Source organism: Salvia hispanica, chromosome 6 (assembly GCF_029641045.1).
Source record: "Salvia hispanica isolate PSC_SH4W2 chromosome 6, Shi_PSC_v1, whole genome shotgun sequence".
Taxonomy (NCBI): Eukaryota; Viridiplantae; Streptophyta; class Magnoliopsida; order Lamiales; family Lamiaceae; genus Salvia; species Salvia hispanica.
Genome location: NC_142697.1, coordinates 31,214,079 through 31,224,723, shown reverse-complemented (window position 1 = coordinate 31,224,723; position 10,645 = coordinate 31,214,079). Strand labels below are relative to the sequence as shown.

Here is a 10,645-nt window from a genome sequence, read left to right as displayed (position 1 = left end):
ATAAAAGTAGGCTAAGAAAAGATGGCCAATCATCCTCCTAAATCAACTTAAACACTATGTAAACTTAGAAACAAATACATGAATGCAGATAAATCGCACAAGAATGAAATTTAGGCTCAAATCCTCACAAGGTATAAGCATGATTCAAGGCGAACAAGCAATTCACTAATTATGCACCTCTTCACCAAAATATCAAATCAAAACGTTAAGCCACACTTAAACATAGATGGAATGTAATATCATTGGAAACTCGATCTAAAGTGTGTCCCTAAGCATGCGTGTTTCTAAGTTCTTCATGTTAAGTTCACGACATGGATTCAAAAAAAAACATTTTTAGAACACAAAATTCACCTACGGGTTTTTAAAAAACAAAAATAAAAACTTAAAACAAAAAGGAAAAAATCCTAAACTCACGGTCCACCACTTCATCCCCCCAAACTTATTTACAACAAAGTGTAAAATAAGTTTGCAGAGTCGGTAGGGACGTGAGTGAACTACTGAAAAAAACATACCTTGAAAATTCTTGCGTCGAGGCTTGACCGGGTGAAAGTTGAGAAACTTTGGAAAAATCGCGCTGGAAAAATACGCCCAGGCGGCGGCCCACCGCAGCATGTCCGACGGTCGCCGCGCGATAACAGATCGTTCCAGCGAGCAGGATCCGGACCGCCGCAGCTCATGCGGCGGTCGCCACGGAGAGGTCAGAGCCTGCGAAAAAAAATTTCAATGCACAAAATTAAACTAAAACCAAAAATACTTAACTTAAAGCAAAAATTGTCAAAAACAAGAAAACAAATTGTCTTAAAAACATGAAACAAATGCTCATTTAAATTCATTGAGCTTGACTTCTTCAATCATGAGAAGGAGGAGGGAAACGGGCGTTGATGTCGTCGAATGCACCAATAAGATAGGCGATGTCGCCACTCATTGTTTGGCGCTTTTGTCGAGCCTCGGTGGCCATCCGGTGGAGCTCTTCAATCTCACGACGGCGATGCACGTCTTCAAGCCTTTGTTGCTCCCAAAATTGTTGCTCCGCCGTGCGCCAATCGTCTTGAGCCGTCCATCCTTGGCGGTTGTGGGCGTTCTCCCGTTGTTGCTCCGCCCATCGGGTGTCCCAAGTGTTGGGACACGTTTTGCATGTAGGAGTAGATATTTCCTAGTTGGGTGGTGGTGTTTGCTTGAAACTCCTCATCGGGCTTCGGCCTTCCACGGCGGCGGTTTGCTCTAGTCCGGCGGCAATGTCCCTCGACTTCCTCTTCTTGTTCTTCTTCTTGGCGGCGTTGGGGCGGCGGTGGTGGCGACACTTGATTCTCTTGGGCGTGCGAGTGCTCCCCTTCTTCGGTGTAATGATCGATAGCATCGAAGGCGGAGTCCTCATCAGCCTCAAAGATGGGGATGCGAGCCGGGATGTTCCTCTTCCTAAATTCCCCATTGACGGGGTTAGCCTCAATGGCCCTTCGGTGCGCCGGGGTGTCGAGCTTCCAATTAACTTGGTTTGCCCAAACGTCGACCTTAGTCAACTGCGGGATGGGAACGGGGAAGTGATCCCCCGCCACTTGTAGAAAAAATCCTTGCCCCCAATAATCGGTCTTTAAGAGCCCCACTGAAAATAGCACCTCATAAGTGATGAAGCGATCCCCGCCATCTTCCGTCAAACCCGTGAAAGACACCTCCAAATGCTCGGAGATTGTCGTGATCAAACCACCACAACATATGACACCGCCATCCTTCTTCGTGATCCGATCCACATAGATAGTAAAAAGGGTTCCATAGTCGAATCCCTTCTTGTTGAGGAGGCACCAAATCACATTTAACTCCATTTGGGAGACACTTCCCCCGTCGACCCTAGCAAACATAAGTTGGGTCATGGCTCGGTGGAGGTACCGCAAAACTGGGTTGCGGATTGAGGAAGACTTGGCGTAACCCGCGACATGCTCGTGCTCATTCGTCATCGCACCCCAAACCTCATCAAAGTCATACTCATTATCGGTCTCGGGGTAGGGGTCGAAGCAATGGAAGATTCCGCAAAGATCCTCCATGGTGAGCGAGTGCCATCGGTTGCCTAGGCGGAAATCAATGCTCAGCGGGATGTTTTGCCGGCGATCCTTCGTGACCTTAAACGAGCTTAAGAAATCGAGAGTATACTTCCTAAACGACGACCACTTCCTCTCAAACATGTACCGGAGGCCGTTCCCGTCACCTATATCACATAATGCCCAAAAATCCTCCGTGATCCCCAAAGTTTGAAGAGGGAAATCGTGGGGGTACCGCGAAGGCGCCGTCTCTCGCGCCGACAACTTTTTCCACATAGCCTTTTGCTCGTCCGAGGCAAGGCTTACACTGTAGTTCTTCGCGTTCTCGGGTTTTCCCTTTGATCCCATATTTCTACAAACGAGAAGTACAACAATTAGAATATATACCAATAATGGGAAAATCAAAGGTTCCCCCATACTTGCACCCTTTTAATCAATATCAATGGATCAACATATAAGACATGTAAGTGCAAGCTTAGGTGTAAAAAAAAAACTTCCTAGATGGTAGCGTGGAAACATATAGCACATGATCATCCAAACTAGGAAACACACATCCATCCCCCAACATAAATTCATCCCCCATGCAGAGACGTATCAACAATAGAACAATACATATCAACAATCTCTATTGGATACTAAAGTATTGCAATTCATGGAAGTAATAATAGCCTCACAATGCTATGAACATGATTGCAACATAAAAACAAGTAGAAACAAGAAGGAATCACTATTCACAAAGCTTCAAAACTTATCACCAAAACACAATATCACCATGGAAATCCATAAATAAGCATACACAATCATCCCCCATCATAAAATAAGAGTTTTCACCGAGCAATTTATCCAAAACATGCTTAAATCCATGGAAGAAGTAGAACAAAACTCAGAAATTTAGTTAGGATGCATACCTTGTGGTGATTGAGAATTGGAGATGAAGAACTCTAAACTTGAAGAGAATTGAGAGAATTATGCTGTGGGTGTGTGAAATTGATGATTTATAAAGGTGGGGGTTGTGTGCAAGGAAGGGATTTGAGAAGGAATGAGAAAAAGAATGGAAAACTTACCTTTTAAACTGCATTCCCGTCTTCTGGACTGCGCGCGGCGGGCAGCCACACGGGCATTCTAAAACAGCGATTTCTGGCGAGCTGCCGCGGCCCATTCAGCGGTTCATCCAGCCCGCCCTAAGCCTGCCCTAAGCCCGACCTATCCTGCACATGTGAAAATACGTGTGGCGACCGCCACGCGTTGAATTTTTTTTTATTTTTTTTTAAAACAAAAATGAAAACGAAAAATAAAAGAAAATAGGCTAAATCAACGAAAAAAATTGGGTTGCCTCCCAACAAGCGCTTTTGTTTTTAATCGTTAGCTCGACTTGAAGTGGCCCACTAATTGGGCGGATCAGCGACCCTATTGTTGAAAATGGCCATAGGGAGCAACTTGGTCCCTAGCTTCTTCCACCACTTGTATTTCCCCTTATTTGTTTTGATAACATAAATCTCGGGGTCCTCCTTGGTTGCCTTCTTCCTCTTTTGCTTCTTTTTCTGCGGGATAGAGGTGGAGGGGTTAGTATCGTCCTTTTTGGGAGAACGTCTTACCTCGTTGACAATGTAGATAGTGGAGGTAGTAGGATCCTCCACTTCAAAGGGGTCTTGAGGTTTGGTCAAATCCGTGACCATGAATGCCCTACACTGCCGTTCCATCTTTACCTGCTTTGCTTCCTCAGACTTGAGCATCTCGATTTCGATCTTATAGGTGGATTGGCTATAGTTATCGCTAATTGTGATCTCGCCACGACCTACATCAATCAAAGCTTTGCAAGTAGCGAGAAAATCTCTCCCTAAGATTAGAGGGACATTCTTGTCTACTTTCATGTCAAGCACAATAAAATCGGCGGGAAAAACGAAATCATCTATTTTCACTAAGACATCCTCAATCATACCAAAAGTTTTTATGGTCGGCCAACCTGAGTGTTACGTCTGAAGTTTTGAGTGGCCCAATGTTGAGCTTTTCGTAGTACTTCAGCGGCATGAGATTGATGGAAGATCCTAGATCGCATAGGGCCTTGTCAACCTTTCCCTCTCCAATCCGGCATCGGATAATGAATTGGCCCGAATCTCTCTGCTTCACTGCCTTCTCCTTTTGGATGATCTCACTGCAATGATGTGGTAGCTTAAGGACGGCTTTTGTCGGCTTTCTCTTTCTCATCACTGTCTCCCTTAGTAGCTTCACATATTTAGGTATTTCCTGCAACGATTCAACTAGAGGACTGTTAGTATGAACTTTACAAAACATGTTCAAAAAATGTTTGAACTGTTCTTCGAGCTTAAACTTCCTCTTTGGCTGGAAAGGTAGCACAATCCCATTATGCCGCACGAGTCCCTGCTGAGCGGGTGCTTCTGTCTTCTCTGTGGCGGCCCGCCGCGTAGTGTGCGGCGGTCCGCCGGCGGCTGGGCAGACTCCATTCTGTGCTTTAGTGGCGGTCCGCCGCGTGGTGTCTGGCGGTCCGCTGACGACTGGGCAGTCCCCAGTTTTCTGCTTTGCCACCCACTTTTTGTTGACGTTGTCCACTAGTGCAGCTGCCTTTGCCCTGTCCTTATCTAACTTCTTTTGGATTTGCTCCATTTGCGTGTTGATGTTGGTTATGGCAGTTGAGATCGTGTTCATTCCCTGCTCGAGGTTGTTTATTCTGGCTTCAACCACTCCGATATTGGTGGCATTAACCTTCCTGTCTTGCGCGATTACCTCCAAGATCCTTGTGATCCCTTGTTCATACTATTCCTCCTTCTTGAGTGTCTCAACTACTCCTCCCTTGCTAACATTAAATCCTGCGGGGGGTTGCAAGTAATTATTGTTAGAATAAGAGAGATTAGGATGAGGTCGGTTTCCATTATAATTATTGAAATTACCGCCCCCCCTAGTTAGGGCGATAATTATTGTTGTAATTTCTATTGGGACCGCCTCCTTGCATGTAGTTGATTTCCTCCACTGTCGGGGTAGGAGTTTCGGGTTTAGAGACTACTATAATAGAGGTTGGTGGAATCGGGTCCTCCTTCCGTGATGAATCCATTTGGTCCACCCTAACTCGAAGCTTGGCCAATTCCTTTGCAAAAGAGCTTTCCTCGGCTTCTTCAACTGCAGCTATCCTTTTTAGGTTATACCTTTCTTTCGACCACCCCCTGCTGTTGGTGGCGAATTCCTCTATCACCGCCATGGCTTCCTCACCTGACTTCCTTAAGAACCCTCCATTTGCACCTGAATCAAGCATAGCACAAATTTTCTCGTTAAACCCATTGTAGAGAATTCCTACCTGATGGTCCACGGTAAAACCATGGTTAGGGCACTTTCGGAGAAGGGCTTTGAAACGAGCAAATGCCTCATAGAGGGGTTCGTCATGGCATTGTATGAATTGGAAGATCTCGCTTTTGAGCTTCAAAATTGTGCCCGGCGGATAGTACTTGTCGAGGAAGGCAGCTACAATGTCCTTCCATGTGGAGACCTTTTCTCTGGGCATACATTCAAACCACTCTTTAGCAGAATCAGTTAATGAAAATGGAAAGAGTCTTACCCTTATGGCATCGTCATCGACACCGTTCAATTTGAGAGTATTTGAGATCTTCACAAATTTGGAGAGATGGCGATTGGCATCCTCCGTGGCCCTTCCTGCAAAAGGAGTTTGCTCGACCCTTTGAATAAGGGGCATGCGTAACTCGAAATTGTTAGCGTCAATACGAGGTCCTTCGGGAAAGGTAATCATATTCCCATGATTGAACATGTTCATCACGGGTTGTATTTCCCGATTCTTCTTCTCCAAAGCCTCTCAGGCTGCCCTTTCCGCATCTCTCTCATCCATCAGTAGCTTCACCATTTCCTGCAATTTCTCGATGTCTGTTCGGTCACCCATTGTTCCTGATCCTTTTTCACTTCTTATTTTCCTACGAGTTCTTTCAAGTTCCAAATCTAGCGGTTCTAGGCTGTCCTTTCCAGAGCGCGTTCGCATACAAAACCTGCAAGAACCTAAAACAAAAATGAATTGAAAACTAAAATTGAAAACTGATGGAAATTAAAATCCAAAGTAGCAAAATTATCCGTTTGAAGATATCACTCCAAAGTGAATTGTCTTCCCCGGCAACAGCGCCAAAAACATGATGCACTTTTTATTAGCACTAAATAAACCTGCAAGTATACAGAGTATATATAGTATAGCTAAAGGTTAGTACCGGATATCGAACACGGGGAAGACGAACACAAAGTGTCTATCCTCTACTAAGACTCAAATACTATCTGGAAAAACAATTGGGTTTTGAAAACTTTTGAAAAACTAAAAACAATAGAAAGCATAGATCAACTAAAAGCGAATAAAACACGGAGAAAGACGATAGAGATAAGGGAATCCCAGAGATGTGTGTTCACAGTTATGGTTATACAAAATTCCAACTACCATACCCTAGCACAGTTTATACTTTGAAAGGACGAGTCACCTAGCTTATGCTCATGCGATACAAATGTTGATTACAAGATTAGGGTTGTCAATCCTAACACGTAACTCCAAAAAGCTCCTAAGACCCTTGAAAAGTCCTCACTCTCAATTTAAAGTGTCGTTTTAAGGGAAGCTAATTGTAGTGTATACTAAGTGAATCTAACTCGCTAGAACTCTGTCACAGTTATGAAGCAAGTTATATTAAATCATACACGATTGTGTCACTCAATCATGCAACATCAAAACTACTTAGGGAAGAAACAAAGTAAAAATAAAACGAATATTAAATAGAAAAAGGAATTTGTATAACCAAAGTCGTTACTAACACATCCCTAGAATCCTATGAGTTTAGTTACACATAATTGAATAAGCTAAAAACATAGATTGAAGGGAAGACAATTTGAACATAAAACTAAAGCAAATAAAACCCGTGGGTTGAATACTTGTCGTTCTTGATGTTCTTGAAATCCTTCTCCAACTCCTTGCACCAATGAAGTACTCTAGGTCTTGATCTCTATGAAGTATTTTGCAAGTAGAAGTTCTCTCCTCTTTTTTAATGAAGCTTAAGGTCTTATTTTTAGGGGAAAGCCACTCCTTGTTGAAAAAGGAAAAGATCTCCAAAATATGGTAAATTTGGGCGCAAATCTAGGGCTTCTCGAATTCGCAACCTTTCTCCGGTGGGGCGCCGCACCTTGGCCGGCGGTCGCCGCGTTGGAGTCCAGAGAGTCTATTCCCTCGGCGGCGGGCGCCGTCAGACTCCAGATTTCCAAACTTGGCGTTTTGGCTCCCTTTTTCGGCTCAATTATGCACAATTCTCACAAAACACGTCAAAATACCAAAATAGACCAAATATGCAAATAATGGCCTTAAAACAGTGCAAAATCCGAGCGTATCACGTATTTGGCCTAGAAGACGTGAAAGAAGAAGAAGTGCAGACGGTGATTGTTATATCTTACTCCAGTGCAGGTGGAAACCCCATTCCAGTGCATTGCGCGACTCCATCAGTAGATCCCGACGAGGTAAACTCACCTGTGTTTGCAGACGCCTCAAAGGTCCGACAGAAGCTATTTATCAAAGATGAAAGTTCCAACGACTGTGAATCTTCAAATGCGAATGCCTTGTGTCACCTCGGTCGGTGCACAGGTGGCATACATGATTAGAAAATGAAAAATTCCCTCGCCCCACGTCGCGCACAACAAATACTACCACATGGACTCAATGTGTCACCGTACGCGAGTTCATGTGCCTTGTGTAGCCCCACCCCTAACAGCCGACGTACTGCTCCTTAGGGAGATGAGTGGAGTCTGCTTGCGATTACTACTGCTTATGAGATGCATAATATATGTAGAAATACTATGCTTAGTAGGCCTATAAGCTTTAATTCTAGATCATATAGGCAATATTATGAATGGAATCAAGCGTCTCCCTTTATGTAATGTGATTTTAAGTAGGTTGATGCTCTAGGACATCCACTTAAATCATTGTGGGTTGTAATTTTCTGAAGATATGCATGTATTATATGTGCACCCATGGTGGTTTAGACATTTGTGGCTTCAACTATTTTTTTGCTACAAATTTGTGTTGTGTTTCACACAAAAATAATTATGCAGCCAATAAAATTCATGTCTCCATCAACTTAGATTCAACAAACATAGAGTAAATTCTCCAAACCAACGTCTAATAAAATACATAGTAATAACATTCATCCATACAGTCCCAATGCTAAAACAACTAAAAGGGAGATGCTTGCACTTCATGATATGCATCACGCGAGGCCGCCAACATGCTGTCCAATATCAGATTTTGTATTAGGTCCCCCGCAAGTCAAAATGTAACAAAAAATTATAATCGGTTAAAACAAATTCAAATGTAAAATAATAGCTGCGGAAACATACCACATTCCACATGGATTCTGCTAAGGCATCTCGATGATTATTCCATTCTGTTGTAGGTTCGACGGTGTCCACAAACTCAGGGGGAGCATTGTCATTAGCAGCAGCCGCAACATCCATATCATCTTCAAGTTCTCCTGCATCCATCGCCAGCTCGATTGGGTCGACCTCCATCGCACTTCGTACGTAGTTGTGAAGTAAAAAGCAGGCCATAATCAGTCTGATTTGCACTTTCAGTGGGTAAAATGCTGAACTCCTTAGTATTCCCCAGCGCATTTTGAGTACAGCGAAAGCACGTTTGATCACATTTCACGCACGTGTGTGTCTCATGTTGAAGATTTCGCGTGTAGATTGAGGAGCCTCATTTCCGTAGCCCCATTCTTTGAGGTGATAGCGGACACCCTTAAAAGGAGTTAGGAAACCATCGCTATTTGCATAACCGTTGTCGCATAGATAGTAATTATCTGTCATTCAATTAACCACAACGCTCATTGATACAAAAATATTCATCGACCTGTGCTTGGTAAGTGCGTGCTTACAAATAACATTATTCACACATTTAAACCATACCTCGAGGAACCTTCAGTCCGTTGGTTCGATTCAAGCATCTCGGAGGACTAGAGCATCACCTGCAGAGCCCTCCCACTCCGGCAACACATACACAAAGTTCATATTTCTATCACACACGGCTAATGTGTTCGTGCAGATTTGACCTTTCCGCGAACGATACCGAGGCTTATCTGCCGCAGGCACTTGAATATTTATATAAGTTCCATCTAAAGCCCCAAGGCATCCCTATATCGGAAGCATAAGTTGAAATTACTAAGTTCAGATGAAGTAAATATAATTATTGGTAAGAGTACACTGAAATAGCCACGTACCTTGAACCACTTCCATCTGTTTTCGGTGCATTCGTCGGTCACTGGTTTCAGTGTAACTAATAGAGAAGCATGCAACTTAATCACAGCTCGTAGGACACAATGAACGTAGCGAGACATCGTGTACCCAGATCGCATGAAATCAAATTTCACAGTATGATTTTTCTTGTGGTGTGCCAAGATAGAGAGAAACAATGCAATTTTCTCCTCAACTTAGATCACCAATCTACCTCAATATGAGACATAGCCTTCCGAAAGCATTCTGATCCATACGCAAGTTATCCAAACATGCCACGTCGGACACGTTGACCAATCGATTGATATGCCTAACTTGGTCTGGTATCCTAGAAAGACGTTCATAAACAGCTCTTATATGTCTGTGGTGGCTCCGTTGACCCCGCACATTCCGTTGAAAATATAGGAGAACAATGGCAAGAACATCAAGTTGATGGTTATGCATAATCTCCTCCGTCAATTGAATTACAAGTGCCGTGGTTGAAATCGGAGGAGCCATTCACCATACGCAAGGAAAAAAACCGCACCTCTGCATACATAAATCTTGTTTAGGTCACAATTTACCACCAATATAACGAACCCTATAACTGACGATATTTTGTTTCAGAAAATTGGATGCTGGAACAACACAAATTGCTAAAAATTACACGAAATTAAATTAATGAAAAACGCAAACAGCCCATCCATTAGCCAACATATTCTGAATCTAAGATTCAAACGATGCTGAATTGATGCTATGAATTTAAAAATATCGTTATTGAAAAAGTTGAAAACCGCCAGATTTGGAATCGACAAAATCACCATAGATGAAAAACACCCACAAAGCAAGCATCGCAAAAGCATACATAATATACACCACGATCGCGAAAATTAAAAAAAAAAATTCCCACCTGGGCACTTCGATAAGATGCTGAATGAGGGTAGAAGGGGGAGATGAATTTTTATCCACTCGCGTCGCCCCAATGTGGAAAACAAACCCACACATTTTCAGGATTAATTATCAACAACATTCAACCCTAACCAGTGAAAAAGTACGGGTCAAAGAGGTTAATCCCAGGTCATGCGGAAAAAGTGCCCATTCTACAAAACGTTGGATTTTGGATGGATAAATGTGCTTTTCCATCCCTGTCCAGCCTACAAACGGGCCCTAAAGATAATAAATGCATCAAGATGGAGAAAATGTAGTATAACTTTCAAATGTTAAAAGTGGCTCAAGTGGCGATTAAAAGAAAACAGAGTGCTTAAAATAGGGCAGTGATAAATTAACAAAAACTATATAATAAAATTGGGCATTTTTGATATTTTACATTCGTAATAGTTTATACATTAGGAATGTGATTAAATGCAAACTCT

The 10,645-nt window shown here is 42.9% G+C and overlaps 1 long non-coding RNA gene and 1 other non-coding gene across 2 annotated transcripts; one reads left to right on the top strand and one right to left on the bottom strand.

Moving 5' to 3' along the window:
- The first annotated feature begins 5,353 nt into the window (after positions 1-5,353).
- LOC148923568 (small nucleolar RNA R71) lies at positions 5,354-5,460 on the top strand. The gene has a single exon (XR_016133090.1). It is a non-coding gene; the product is annotated as a small nucleolar RNA R71 (small nucleolar RNA).
- A 2,649-nt stretch (positions 5,461-8,109) lies between these two features.
- On the bottom strand, positions 8,110-9,179 carry LOC125204085 (uncharacterized). Its single transcript, XR_007173487.2, has 3 exons — positions 8,970-9,179; positions 8,403-8,863; positions 8,110-8,293 (listed from the first exon to the last, which is right to left on the bottom strand). It is a non-coding gene; the product is annotated as an uncharacterized LOC125204085 (long non-coding RNA).
- Positions 9,180-10,645: the final 1,466 nt, after the last annotated feature.